This window comes from Euphorbia lathyris, chromosome 3, assembly GCF_963576675.1.
Source record: "Euphorbia lathyris chromosome 3, ddEupLath1.1, whole genome shotgun sequence".
Taxonomy (NCBI): domain Eukaryota; kingdom Viridiplantae; phylum Streptophyta; class Magnoliopsida; order Malpighiales; family Euphorbiaceae; genus Euphorbia; species Euphorbia lathyris.
In genome coordinates, this window is record NC_088912.1 from 108,711,568 (window position 1) to 108,727,180 (window position 15,613).

Below are 15,613 nucleotides of genomic sequence, written 5' to 3' on the forward strand. Positions count from 1 at the left end.
AGAAAAACTCATTTCTTCTTCCTTTCTCATTCCTTTTTTCATCATTCTTCCTATTCTGTTGATCTACTTTGAGGAGGACTTCCTTCTTTCTCCTCGCACCGGGTTAGATTTCTGTAATTTTTTATTGCTTTTTTAGTCCGTGTTCATATATTTCTTCGAAACTATTTATCCGTCCGATTGTATCTGCTCTCCATTATTCTGTCGTTTATGCTTTTTTTCGGATTTAGCAAGAGTGGAAATGATTTATCTTATCCGTAGATCAATAAATCTACGTGATTGCAACAAAAAAAGACTCTAATCCGAATATTCGGCATGGTCTAAAGGATGAAGTTTGGATTGCAGATGTCTTTCTATAGATTTGGATTAACGAGGAATATATTCTTGTTTTGTGTTTTTTTGTGCCTTTTATGGGTTCTTTTTGCTATTTGTAGTCATTTTCATCCATTTTTTGTTTTTCTCAAAATAAATAAATATGTATATATATATATATATATATATATATATATATAATCTGAAGTTTGAAAAAGTTAAATCATTTGTCCACCTTTCCACAAAGGCATAATATTACTCCATTGATTTAAAAAAATTTAGAAAAAATCTCATTTGATAATGTTAAAAGAAGTCCACTAAACCAACCCATATAACAAATTAATATAATTTAGCTTTTTATTAATTTAATACTGTGGTGTCCGCTTTTGCATATAAAAATGGTGTTAAATAGAGAAATACCCAAGAACATCAATTCTGCTTTCAATCCTATCAACTCATTTTCTTACTTTCTATTATCAACGCATTGTTTTCAATTCCTGTCAATTATCTCATCCTAGCCAATAACAGGAAGTCACCCACCATTCAGAGACTTGCAATTAATGTAAACAATCAAATTCGAATGGAGAAATAGATCTGGAAAAACAGTTCCTGCACTGCTTGCACCATCTAAAAAAAATCTAAATAAGATTTTAACTATCCAGCATCTGTGAAAAATTACTACGAACAAAAGGAGTTTCAAATGATGAAGAAGTTGACACTAGTGAATCGGAAAAACTGGAATCTGAATTGCTTCTTCTCAACATAGGGTTTGGATCCGTCCATATGTTACCTACTAACCTAAAAGACTAAGGAAATTTCTAATTCACAATAATTGTATTAAATCAAAACTTCACAATGAAATACCTAATAACCCTAACCCTAAATTTTATTACCGTCATCTTTTCACAACAGCCCTTCAAATTATCTTCAACAAACAGCTGGAAGAAAATCAAATAAAAAGAGAAAGAAGACACAAACCTTGTCTGATTACGCTTAGCATGTCACAAGAATTGAGTTTCTTCTCCTCCGGTTTATTCCCACTCTCCTAGCTAGACACACAGAAGAGAGAATTTTGAAGGTGGCTGCTGGTGAAGTAAGAAAGATTTAGGGTTTCTTATATAAAAAATGAAATTAACAATGACCACTATATCAAGTTATATAGAACCAAATTAACAATGACCACTATGAGAGAGAATAAGTTATGGTTTCAATTTCCACTGCATTTAAAATTATTAATATGATTTTTACATGAAGGAGTCGGGACCACTGAATAATGGATACCCGTGATATTCTCATACCGGTCACTAGTAATTTTTTGAACTCATACTTGTCCCATATACATTTATATACAATGTACATATAATTTCATTAGGATCAGATAGTACTGTTTACCAGTGGTACAATACCCATTCCCATGCAACTAGCCATATCCTAATCGGTTTTAAAAATGGACCTGAATATGTACGATGTAGTGTAATGAGTCTAAATATGTAATGAGTCTTTCTATTGGGCCAATTTTGTAATTTACCCTTAATGAATTTAGCATTTGCAATTATCTAATAACACAATTGGATAAACTTTTAATCGGTAATTTAGTACGATTGGATAATTCCTACAAGGATGTTGCTTGCCTAGGTACTAAATGAAAGAGCCGAAAAGGATCTCGTTCATGTCTACATTTAAAATTATTCATATGTTTTTTTATATAAAATAGTCGGGACCATCAAGTAACGGATACCCGTGATATTCTCATACCCGTCACTAGTAATTTTTTTGAGCTCATACTTGTCCCATACCCATTTTATACGAAGTACTGATAATTCCATTAGGATCCGGTAATATTGCGTAGCTGCTGGTACATTAAAATAAGGGTAAAAACGATTTCTAAAGTGGGCAACCAAAATTAATTTAATCTAATTTGAAATTTATGTATCAACCTAGCCTAAGTTGGTTAAAAATGTGACATTCTAATGTGTTTTTTAAGATATGAGGATTAAACCGTGTGATAAGTAAAAACTTAAGGACCATTAAATTATTTACCCTATTAGGATCTGTTAAACTAAGAATAAGAGATCCAAAGTAGACTGAGCATTTTCTACACATTTCTTTTTTTGATAAAAGTACTTATATCTTTAATAGATGAACAAACAACAAGTACAACAAAGAAAGTATACGGAATAAAACCTTACAAGATCCATAAAGGCATTAAAATGACTACAACGAGCAAAAAAACCCATAAAAGGTATTAAAAACAAAGAACAAGAAAACATATACTTCTCGTAAATCCAAATCCATAGAAAAGCATAAGCAATCCAATCATCATCATTTAAGCCATTCTGAATATTCGGATGTGAATCATTTCTTTTGTTGCAACTGCGTAGATCCATTGATCTACGAATAAGATAAACTGTTTCCCCTCGTGCTAAATTCGAAAAAGGTATAAACGAAATAATAATCGAGAGTAGATACAATTCAGAAGAATAAAGAGATCAGATGAAGTATATGATCAGAAACAGAAAAGACGAATAACAATAATGAAAAAACACAACAAATCTAACCGGTGGGGGGAGGAGGAAGAAGGAAGACAAACTTCCCTCTTCCTCATCAAAATAGATTCACAAAATCAGACAAGTTGTGTATTTAATAAATGATGAGGTTTTGAAAGAAGAGGGGAAAGAGATGAGAAGAAGAAAAAAAGGGAAGTTGGGCAGTTTTCTCATTTTCTACACATTTCAAGTTGAAAGGACATTTGCTTAAAAAACACATGCTAGAGATAATAATAAAAATGATTCTTAATTCATATTTGATAACTTAAAAAATCACTTAAAAATAACCAATCAAGTGCTCATGATTTATTACGTCAAATAAATATTTAATTTAGTAATTCAAATATTTAGTTTTTAATTTTAAACTGAATTATAAACATTTAGTTTTTAGTACAACCTGATATGAGAAATTTGATAACTTAAAAAATATTTTAAAACTAATCAATTTTTTTTTTTTTTTGAGAAAATGCTTGTAATTTCATGAGATAAAAAATAAAGAAGTACAACAAGCAAAATGTAAGGAATAAAACCTCACATGATTACACACTAAAACAAATACAATATCCACGAAGGGATGAAAATGACTACAAATAGCAACCATGTAGATTTATTGATCTACGGATAAGATAAATCATAATCATTTAGCTTTTATTATAACTTAATATGTGTGGAGATGCGGGGGATCAACCCCGTTCCTCTCGCATGGAAAACGAACTCTCTACAATTTGAGCTACATCCCCATAAGATAATTTTTCACAACATTTTATATTTAATTTGTGTTGCTGATTCCTTTATCCAATTCAAGGATCAAAACTAACATTTTTCAATTTCCAAATCGTTGGTTCAATCCAAATCAATTTTTATTCACTTTTTAATGGAGTGAATTAAAGAATATTTTTAATTTACTAATTGGATGAAATATTACTTAACCGTGGCATGGTATAGGCTTAAACATACTCTCAAAAAATAGAAGATGTAATATCTCCTCCACTAAATACAACAAAATCATAGAGTGCCAGAAACTTGACTCATGATGATTTTCCAGACCCAGTCAAGTATCCAGCCATTGCTATAATCACACATTATCCCGAAAATCAGGAGCCATATGGCATTCAGGGATATCGGGTGGCGATATCTAGTTTAAATTTATATATGAAATATTTTTTTAGACATAAATTTTAATTTTGTTTAGGTTAGCTTGGGATGTGATTTTTCAACCTAAACCCAACCCTGGCCATCAACAAGCTATCTACCAAACAAATCCATTCACTTTTCTAATATAAAATCGTAATGTTTCATTTCATTCTGAAATTGTTGTTTTTGATGGGTTTTACCCTTTGAGTATATAAATATATTCTAATGGCCTCAATACATCTTTCTTATTCCTTTTCTCTCTCCCATGGCTCTTCTTCTCCTCTCTTTTCTCTCTCTCAGTTTTGTTGTTTGCATAAAAACTTAGGATTCCTTTTCTTATCAATATACTCGGAAATTACTTTATGTATATACATGGAATTGGGATGGAATCGAGGGAAAGGGTTTTCATCCAAAAATTATTATGAGGAACTTTGGGGAGGTAAACTTAATTCACTAGAAACAATTGAAGTGTGTCTCCATATTTGTAGAATTATTGGAAGAAAAACCTAACTAATAATATTATTGTTATGGTTAACTGATCAGTAGATGTGTTTTAATGTTTAATATTTGAGATTAATTCATTAGTGGTATCTCAGACCTTGTAAATTTATTGGTATACAGGAGAGGATTAGAATCCATTATTATGGTGTAGTTTTGGTATGTGTATGTAGACACTTGGTGAAGATGTTTTGTATTGAGAAGACACGTACATGGAAGATGTGGAATCCTCTTGACATTTAGAAGTTCATGCAGAGAGATACGTATGAGTGATGAGAAGACACATGTATGGAAGATGTGGAGTGCTCTGGATAAATTGAGAAACTACATCTTGTAAGCCAAATCTGAATCTAATTCTTTTTCTTCTTTCTCACTTTGGTTGAGATCTTTTTATCTTGTAAACTCAGCCTTTCTTGTTTTTGCATTCTGCAAAGTTCATTCATACTTTTTGTCTGCCATTTTTCTATTTGAAAATTTCTTATATATATTGCAGCAGTAACTTGAGAGAATAGAAGCGATAATGGAAACAATTTGAATCAAGAAGGAAATCAAAATCAAAATCAGGGAGGCCATCAGCATCTACAAGGTAATGAGACTATGAATTTTATAGAAAGCAATGATAATTCAGAAAGGACAAGAAACAATAAAATCTGAAAAAATATTAATTTTGTGCAGGAAAAACAATGGTGAAGAAACAAGAAGAAAATTCATGTCAAGATTTCAGTGCATCAGAAAATTTTTGGGGCTTTCAGAAGAACAAAAAACGATATCCTATATGTGATTGCAGAATGTGGCCGGCGAAAACCCCTTTTCAGGATAGGATCCTTCATGTAAGTTGAGGTTTAAATTACTAATTGCTTGTATAAATCTGCATTATTAAAAAGAAATCATTCTAGCGGTCCTTTATTGCTTAGATGCACGATTTTTGGTTGATGAATCCTAATAAGAATCAGCTACTTATTTAAGTAGAAACAAATGATTAACTTTACTTCGAATTTGGATTACAGGCAAGTCCCACAGAAATATGGTGGTATTGTTATTGCACTTAAACTTTCATAGTTTAGTCTTGGATATTATGGTTGAACTGTTCTAGTGAAATAGAAGTGTATAAAAAGGTGGATATTGATCGAAAATTTTGATAGTGTGTTTGTCGGATGCATGTTGGGAATGATATGGTGTTAAATTAAAAATTAGTTTAAAATTGGAGGAAAGCAAGCATTTTAGCTTTTGTATTTTGTAAAGCTTAAGTTTCCAAGAGTAGCTTTTATATCACTAATGTGTATATGTGAATGCCTTTTAGATTTGAAGTCTATACAAGCATAGTCTTAAAAGTGTGAATTTTTGTCACATGCTATTTGCTTAGTAATCAATTTTCTCAATACATTATAGGTCCATCTTTAGATGTGTTGCCGGAAGAGGCATTAAGGATACTTGAAATGGTGGGGAAGGGAGATGAACAATTGGTGGTGTCGAAGACTTATAGTAATGCAATTAGAAAAATAAGTAAAATATTAAGGGAAGCAGGGTCAGATATGGTGGAAAAGTTAGTTTGGGTATTTGGAATTGAGAGAATGGCATGGAGCCAATGGGATGTGGAACGATGACAAAAAGAAGAAAAGTAGCCAAGTTGTTGAGAATTATTTGACTATAGGCGCATAATAATAACAATAACAATACAGCTACAGTGAGTTTAGTTGCAACTCTGGTTACAATATGTAGAAAAGGAGGGTCAGATATGTTGGAAAAGTTAGCTTGGGTATCTGGAATTGAGATGATGGCATGGAGCTGATGGGATGTGGAACGATGACAACAAGAAGAAAAGTAGCCACGTTCTTGAGAATTATTCGACTATGGACGCATGATTCGGTGGTGACTGTGGGGAAATCCATAATAATAACAATAAAAATAGAGGTACAGTGAGTACCTCCTCAAGAACAACCATTGTAGCTAACATTAATTAATTTGTCTACCAAATTGTAAATCTTCAAATCTTGTATTTCTTTTTCGTTTTTGAAACCACAACCTAGAAATAAATATGTAGTAAATCTCGAGGAATTACCCCATAGATTCTATGTTACAATGTAAATTCTTTCTTCAGTTTCGCGTCCTTCCAGTTTCTTTTTTCGTATTCCATTTCCAATTCTCAGCTATATTTTTTTAGAAATAACATATTCTGGTATCCATTTCAATTTAAATTTCCATTCCCTACAACATAGCTCAAGAACAAATGAAATAATTTATATATTACTTTAATAAAGTTGAAGATGAAAATATTTGGTTTGTGCACATAATAAAGTAGTTGGCGAAAGAAGCAGCAAAATGGTAGAAAGAAGAGACTGGTGAGAGAATGTTGTCATATCTCCTTGACATTTTGGCCAAATGAAGCATTAGGGGATCACTACCTAATGCAGACTGAGTATGTAAACTATTTTGATTTTAGTGCAGGTGGGTCTGCGTACTACCATGACAGTAGCATCAGTTATATAGCTATATGGAGACCAATTGGCTGATGTTGAGCATACTCCCCAATGACGGTTACAGTTTAGTTTCAAATTCTACATCTGCTTCTCATTGAGAAGCTCACTACCTCTTCATAATAGGTGAAAACAGTATTACACCAGCTTCCCGAATATGCAATATCTCATACCAGTATTGTATAGTTGAGAAATCGGATAAGTGGCATATCTCTAATTCATTGTTATTATGAAGAAACAAACACCAAGAATAATAAGGAAGAGTAAACACAAAATGAAGTGTGGGAATAGTTATGTTCCAGGACATCAATGTGCTCCGAAGAAGCTCAACATGATGAGAGCTGAAAAAGTAATTGCAGAACTTGGTGAAACCCCTCTAGAAGAGGAAATAGAACCTGAGGTTGAAGGGAGTGCTTAACAGGAGAAACATCATGATATTAATAGACAATGGCATCACCCATAGCTTCTTGGATGCCAATTTTGCTTCTACAAAGAAACTTCCTTTGGTTCAAATCCATCTAGTTGCTATGACTGTAGCAGATGGCAGGCAGCTATTGGTGAATACCATATTTGAGGAGCGTCAATGGACAATGCAAGGGGAGAAGTTCAGCTTTCCATTATGGACTTTGGCACTGAGGGACTATTACATAATTTTGGGCACTGATTGGATGAGGCAACATACACCAGTCACATTTGATTTCACATTCAATGGACTTCTCATTCACAAGGGCAAGAGGGAGATTGCACTTAAGGAAATAACAGAAAGGTTTGAGTTGAAGGGCATGACTCTAAAGTCCAATAATCAAATGGTCTCCAAAGGATGGAAGGGAGTGACATTAAAGTTATTCTTAATGTCTGTAACATCAGTTAAAAGGCAGCAAAGGCAGTCAGTCATCTTCCCTAGATATCACCTTTATACCAACCCTTAATTGCTGAATATCAGTCACTCATTTTTGTGTAAAATTCTCTTTCTAAAATTCTCTTCAGCCATCTTCCCTATGTTAATGTTGCTAAGAAGAAATTTGACATTGGTGAATTGAATACACATGAACAAGCAACAACATTTTTAGAAGAAAGATTAGAAAATGGAGCTTATCATTTGTTTACGTGAGGTTTTTAGGTGAGGTTTCAAAAAAATGCTCTTCATCTTCCTCTTCGTCTTCCTAACGGAGACATGCCAAAGGAAATTTAAGTCAAATGTTTTTCTTTTCAACCAGAGAATGTATTGGGCTTTACACCATCAAAACCATCACATGACCTAAGATAATAAGTTTCATCCTTCTATACATTTTGAATTATGATAATTTAATATAGTATTAAGTACATAATTGGTTACTAAACTTACATGTTTGTCTTAAATGGTCACTGAACTTCAAATTATCTCAATAAAATCACTTAACTTTGAGTTTTTTCTTGATTAGGTAACTCTGACGATTTTAAGGATTTAGAAGCATCATAATAATAATATAGGTGACACGTCAGCACGAGTCAACCGAGATCTCTGATCAAAATGACACATGTCATCCACGTATGTGCCACCTAGTTATAACATGTCCTGTTCTTTATGAATAAACAAAACAAAATTTGGTTTTTTTTTCATAAAAAGAATCGACATGTTGTTGTCTCGTTTTGTTTCAGTTAGAGATCTGACTTTACTCATATTGACGCGTCACCCATGTCGTTATTTTGATTCATTTTAACCACTGAAATCGGTAGAGTTAATATCCTACAGAAGAAATCCTTTGGGGAAATATGTGTATGAAGATGGACATTGCATAAGCATTCAACCCACTCGACTGGAATCTTATACTGCCAGAGGCAAACACTAGAGTAAACAGTTATTTCTCTTGTTCTCCTGGGGTAATATAGGGAGATCCTCTTTCTCCGATCCTATTTAGTATAGTTGAGGATTTTTAAAGTCGAAGTATTACAAACCTTATTTATCTTGGTCAATTAGACCGAATGGTCTACTCCATAAATCATATGATGCCAACGCATCTGCTATACACGGATGACATTCTATTGTTTTGTAAAGCAACACTCTCTAATGTTCGGGTTATTGCTGGACTATTTGATTTCTATGGCATTGTCTCGAGTTAGATTGTGATCTGGCAGAAGTCTGAATTGCATTTTGGGAAGCATAACACTCCAGGCCATATACATTGCCTTGTGGAGGTCACTTCCATTAGGATTGGCCAACTTCCGTTCCATTATCTTGGAGTTCCGTTATTTGTAGGGGCATTTTCAAGCCTCGTTAATAAGTTTTTCAGGTGAAATTTAATGTTTTGGTCACCCTACAACCTCTAGTATTTTGGCTAACCAATAAGTCTTGAATTATAACATCTTTTTGTTAATAAGTAACAAATCATTTTGCATTAATAACACTTGAAATCGAACTGTCTATTAAATGTTGGGCATAAGATTGCATTGTTTTTGTATGTGGAGGCTAAATTCATTCTTCCCAATAACCATAGAGCCAAACTTAGTAACTTACCCTTAGTATCAATCATCAATCTGCTATGTGTGATGTTGTAAAAAATGCTAACAGCTAGTTACCTTCGGAAATTAGTTGGAAACCAATGGAATTTGTATTTTTTATATTTTTTTAATCTTCTATACAAATGCAACTAAAAGAATGAAGAAAAGCAATTAATTTTAACTAAAAGACTTTGTTACCCTTACATTAATTGCATCCACTAATTATTTTTTATTTGTCCTCAAAGTAAAAAGTCAACATAAATGGGGTTATATTTGGTAAAAATCAATTAAAGACATGTAGTTTCAATAAAATTTAGATTAAAAAAATTGAAACTTCATGCATTTTTTTTAATTGAAGGTGAGGAGGAGAGTTTATGATAGCAGGACATCCCAACTATGTTGGCACCCTCTCCAAAAAAAAATCACATATCCACTATACTTTGAAAAAGTTCTATATACCTATATCAAACTTGCTTAAACTGATCAATTGATTCCTGAAAGGTACTTATTAGCCCTTTGGATTTTCTCAAAGTGATATATTAGCTCATTGAACTTGCTTAGTCTACATATTTCCACTTTTCCAAAATCACTTATTTCTCCCGCACCTGAATTTTAAGGAGTTAATAGGTTACTTTAAACAAGTTAATGGGATAAATAAAACATTTTAAAATATAGGGAGCAATTGATGTTTTTGAACAAGTATATGGATTAAGATGTATTAAGCCTTAAGTTTTTATTTCTTTTATCGGTTTGGGAACATGCATGTGATATGCTTTAGCCATATTGTATTCACAGTTGAAAAGTTAGAAAAGACAATAGTTAGCTACCAAGCCACATCATAGGCAGTTTTCGATTTATTTTTGCCTATTACTCTTATTTGGTTCACTACAAAAAAAAAATGACTATTGGGGACGGTTAAAATTGTCCCCAAAAATAAGAAAAATTGTCCCCTATCTTTTTAGGGACAATTTTTTTCGTCTCCTTGTTTTGTCCCTTATTCGAGCGTACCCGATGCAATAGGAGACAAAAAAGTTGATGTCGTCCCCATTTTGTGGGACAATTATCGTCCCTACCAATAAAGACAAATGTTGTCCCCAATTTGAAGGACGATTGTCGTCCCCATTTGTAGGGACTATTTAGTCCCCATGCAAAAGAGACAATTTCTGTCCTTATTTCTTAGAAGACAATTTTTTGTCTCCAAATAAAAGGACGGTTGTCGTCCCTTTACATAAGAGACAACTTTTGTCCCTATTCTTAGGGGACGGTTTTTGTCTCAAAATAAAGTGATTATTTTTTGTCCCTCAGAGAAAGGGATGATTATCGTCCCTATGTAAAAAGGATGACTTTTGTCCCGTCATTAAGAGACAATTACTCGAACTCGTGACCTCTCCATTGAAATGAACCTGTCAACATTGAAAAGTAACTTCACAAAAGATTATTTACTTTTTTTATAAAAATACAAATTTTATTAAGAACAAACAACTGTAAGAAAAACAGATCAAAAATATTTTGGAGTCCACAAACTACTAAGAAATTGAGAACTATGCAACCTCATTTTTACACTATCACACACTTACTATGAACCCAAATCCCAAACAAGCTGCACACTCGCAGCATATCACATGTATCTGCTATTATCCAAACTTAAGAACAATAGTAGTATTATTCTGTTGCAATGCACAAAATATTTCACTTTTACTAGCAAATCTTATATTTTTGGATAAATAATTTATTAGTCCCCTCCTTTTAAACTAATACGCTGTTTAGTCCAACGATTGCAAAAACATTTAGTCTATAACAAAGAATCTAAATCAAATTAAACCATATCTCAAGATACAAATAGCTAGCAAGCATGTGAAATAGAGCAAGCTTACGTGCTCAAAGTTCTCTTCTAGTCGTTGCACCCTATTGATTTCTCATCTCTAATTTCTCTCCAAATAAAATGCAAATCAAACTGACCAATACAAATGGGTTCAAAGAAATTTAATAGTTGTGAACCTGGAATTTCCTCTGTTCTTGAACTTTTCGACGGGCTTCCTCGGCCAATGCCATATGACAAGCAAATTCCTTCCTTTTTCGATTCTGTTGCTCCTCACCCTCAGCTGCCTTACGATGAACTTTAGTATCGCCTTGATTTTATTCTCATCAAACCCATGAAATTGAAGGTTGAAAGAAGCACATAATTGACTAAATAAGCAAACAACATTTTCCAGCTCACTTGAAGTTGATCACACCTACAAGATTTACCAAAATCAAATGATGTACACACAATCAATGCTTTTTAGAATATGTAAACTTGCAAAACTATCAAACTGAAATAAGGTCATACGAGGAAGAATAATGAATAATTTTTGTTATTAGGTTGAATTACCTACAAAAAGGTAACCATGTAAGACTCATTTTCTTGTTGAGGTAACATCGTTACCTGTTTACTGTCGTTGTTGGCCAAGTGCTTTGTGAATATGGAATCCACTCAACCTGTTAGTCTCACAACCTAATATATGGATTGATTTTCACCTGGCAGAAGCATACTTACAATTACAAAGCAGCAACACATACATTGGCTCACAAGAAAAATTAACAGCTATTATGAATCAATATCAATTATCAGTTATTTAAGATATATTAAGCTTGTGAAAAGTCATGGACCCACAATTGAAGTAGAAGAAAGTCAGACAAGAAACTTAATTTGACCCCGGCAACATACTGGAAACACAAAACTTGAGAGACAATTAAAAATGTGCTAATATAGTGTCAAACTTGATTCGTACAGAAAATATACATTGTATATTGGTTGGGATACATTTAAATCAGTTCATGCTTAAGAAGTTAATTCAGCATCCAGTCGCAGCTATGAACACCTAGAAATATTATCAGTGTCATGGTGTATAAAACATACAACTTTTGGAATTTGGCATACAAAAATAAGTGAGAAAATAACAAGCTTTAAATTCTACAATTGGCTATTAGCACTTCTCATGCTATAAGAAACAAATGCATCAGACCTGACACAAATGGCTTGATGATCATAGCATCCAATTATATAGGCACTTCTCTATGAACTTTCCATTTGGAATGAAGAAAATCAGTGTCTTTTACATTAATAATCATGCCAAAGTCTTCAACTTCATGTAAAAATCGAAGAAATAATTAAAAATACCTTAGATATTGGACAAATTCACTGTTACTTGGAACTACATTCACCAGATTTTTTAGAACAGTTCTTGGGGTATCCACACTTTGGGCCTTTCCTAACAAGCACGATCCTTGTTAGCATCACCAACATGAAAATGAGTTCAAACACAGTTGCAAACCCAATTGAAAAGTGCAGAAAATAGGCACCAGTTCAAATTAAAAATGCATATCTAAACATTCTAACCCTGGTTCATCTAGTGCATCAAAGAAGCAACTTCAACATCACTATGAACATGATCAATGACATACCTGTAGGTAAGACAAGAACTTAAAATTAATGAAAAAATTCACTGAACCATATAAAATGTATTTTTAAGGACATTATTTCAACAACATAAAGTTCTACACAATTACTTTCTAGATGCTTGACAAAAATATGATGTGCATCCACGGCATTGTCTCGTGAGTTGTCTAGGCGTTCCTACAACCCATAAAAAACAACCCATATTGGTTTTATAGCAATCAGATGGTTGCAACTTTCTTACATTTTACTTGACTAAACATAAATGAGTTATAATGGAAAGCATGTTAATTATATATATGTATATCATGTTAACTTTCTGTTCATGCATTTAATGAAATTGTATATGTGATGACATATATACTTGAATATAATTAATATTCACATGATAACTAAAAAGAATGGGTGTAAATTAAATTAGAGAAATTGAAACAAAATTAATATCTTATTATAAGAAGTAGCTAAAAATGTACCTGTTGGAAATTATGGAGAAATGGCAGAGCAAAACAATAATATTGCCTTATCCATGTGGTGGGGAAATGGAAAGAGTGAAGTCACTTTGGAAATAAAAACTATATACTATTATTTATGTTGTAATATATGACAAAATTAAACTCTCAAACATTAGAGTGTATGCAAAAGGTCTTTCTCTCTTTTATTTGATGTGAGAGTTCAAACTATATATATATATATAACAAAAGCCAAACTTTGGTGACCCTCAAATCCATGCATATAATTGTAACAAAACAAAGGTAAATATAAATTTATATGTATTTCCTTGATTCGTCAAAAGTAAAAATCTTCCAATTTCTACACAATAATACCAAGTTTAGTTTTTAAATTTTTAACTCGAGCCATTTCTTTTCCATCAGTGAAAATTGCAGTCATTTAATGATTGAGTACCTATTTGTTTCTTATTTTTTTAGTTTTTCTTTCCCTCCATACATTAGAATAAAAGTGTTTGATTATGATTAAAAAAACAAATATTGGTAACCAAATAACTCCTACCAGCAACCAACCAACAATATCGAACAGTACACAAATAAAAACAACAGCAAAAAGTAAACATGATCGGTTGAACTAGACAAGTCCATGAAATTAGATAATATCAGGAGAAAAGAGAAGCACCAACAATAACATGTACTGTATAATTTATAGCAACCCTCCAGCTTTCGAACTCATTAAGAAGATCCTGCAATCTGGATCCTCTATGAATTTCTTGATTGTTAAATATCTGGCGGACAAAGACATGTTTCCATCAATTGATTACAGTTCACACGAGTATAGAAGGTTTTCTTTCTAGATAATATTATTTTTTTGAAAGTAAATTTAAAACTGTAAGACAGATTTTAATAATAAATATTTTACCATACAGAGGGAGCAGCTTAAAAGATCCAAGAATGAGGTACACCGGTTGAAAATAATGTCTTTCCTAAAAACATGCCTCTCAACCATACATCTAATTCCATATGAACTGAATTAATTAAAAAAAAATAACAGAATTGACAAACAGTGATAAGAAAATATCCCAAATCCCATAAAACCCAGTTCGAATACCTAATCAATCTAATCAATTTTAACATAACTACACAATGAATATCTCAATATAAAACAAAGTCTAGATCATGCCTATAGAAGACAGTTCCCAGGCCAAATAATCAAAATTAAGAGAGTGCCAAAGAGATTAAATAAAAAAGGAAAAGTGCCACAGATGCAAAAATTGAGAAGGGGTATTATAAAATAGAAGTGGAATCTATTGTAATTAGTAGCAAGCTGTATACCTAAAACGCACAAAATTGCAGAAAATAAAATGGATTTGAGATCACAACTTACAGATTTAAACTAATTGCATTACCAGAAATAAAGAAATAACTCGAAGTTTCCGGCAACCACATAACCACCGAGAGATGAGAACTGAACTGGAGAGCGCTTGAGTAGTGGATGAGATATGGATTGGAGGTGGTGACTAGTGAATCCGAGGTTGAAGGAAAAGAGTCGTGAATCGATTACAATTGAGATGAGAATGACAATTTTTGGTGAAGATGGAGTCTTAGGCGGTAAAGTTTTGAGAAATTTTGGAAACGTGGAATTTGAGTTGTCCCCAATATATTAATATTAAACAATAGACTTTAATTTTACGATAAAACTGTCCCTGAATTCTAAAATTAAAACATTTGAAGACAAATAAAAACTTAGTCCCCAATCTTTATCTGAAAATAACATTTAAAGACAATATATTTAATTTGTCCCTCAAAATTGTACCCAATAGTAAGTTTTTTTTTGTAGTGTATACTGTTTTTAGGTGGCAATCAAAGACATGTCGGCTAGCTCATTGTGGTTCATACATCTCCACATCGTTCTTTTCAAGTATTAAAGTATGCAAGGCATATCGGCTAACTCATTATCCGATGATGGACTCAATTTACACATTCAGATTTAAAGTGACGAGGAAGAGAAACAAGAGGGTTCATTTCTATTGAGGTACTCAGTTCACTAGCACCAATCACCATACTTATGGTTGGTTGCGTGCTATAATTTTTACTTGATAATTTGTATTTATATCTATTTGTACTCTATTGAGACTTGTAATTTTTTTTATGGTATATCAACCATAAAATATAATCTAAATCGAATTTCTTTTTAGCATATTATTTTTTTTGTTTATGTTGTTTGTAGTTAAATACAATTATTATGAATGAGAGACTTATATAAACTTTATACTTTTTTTTTCATATTGA

At 32.4% G+C, this 15,613-nt stretch overlaps 2 long non-coding RNA genes across 7 annotated transcripts; one reads left to right on the top strand and one right to left on the bottom strand.

Annotated features, from left to right (window-relative positions):
- Positions 1 to 4,908: 4,908 nt before the first annotated feature.
- LOC136221983 (uncharacterized) lies at positions 4,909 to 6,541 on the top strand. The gene is made up of 3 exons (XR_010685438.1): positions 4,909 to 5,073; positions 5,163 to 5,317; positions 5,877 to 6,541. It is a non-coding gene; the product is annotated as an uncharacterized lncRNA (long non-coding RNA).
- A 4,644-nt stretch (positions 6,542 to 11,185) lies between these two features.
- Positions 11,186 to 14,935, bottom strand: LOC136223748 (uncharacterized). Of its 6 annotated transcripts, none has more exons than XR_010686119.1 (5): positions 14,731 to 14,935; positions 12,989 to 14,109; positions 12,600 to 12,883; positions 11,865 to 11,956; positions 11,186 to 11,673 (listed from the first exon to the last, which is right to left on the bottom strand). It is a non-coding gene; the product is annotated as an uncharacterized lncRNA (long non-coding RNA). The 6 variants fall into 6 exon arrangements; XR_010686121.1 differs by having other exon boundaries at positions 12,989 to 13,055; positions 14,008 to 14,935; XR_010686120.1 differs by having other exon boundaries at positions 12,989 to 13,055; positions 14,004 to 14,935.
- Between the last annotated feature and the right edge of the window lie 678 nt (positions 14,936 to 15,613).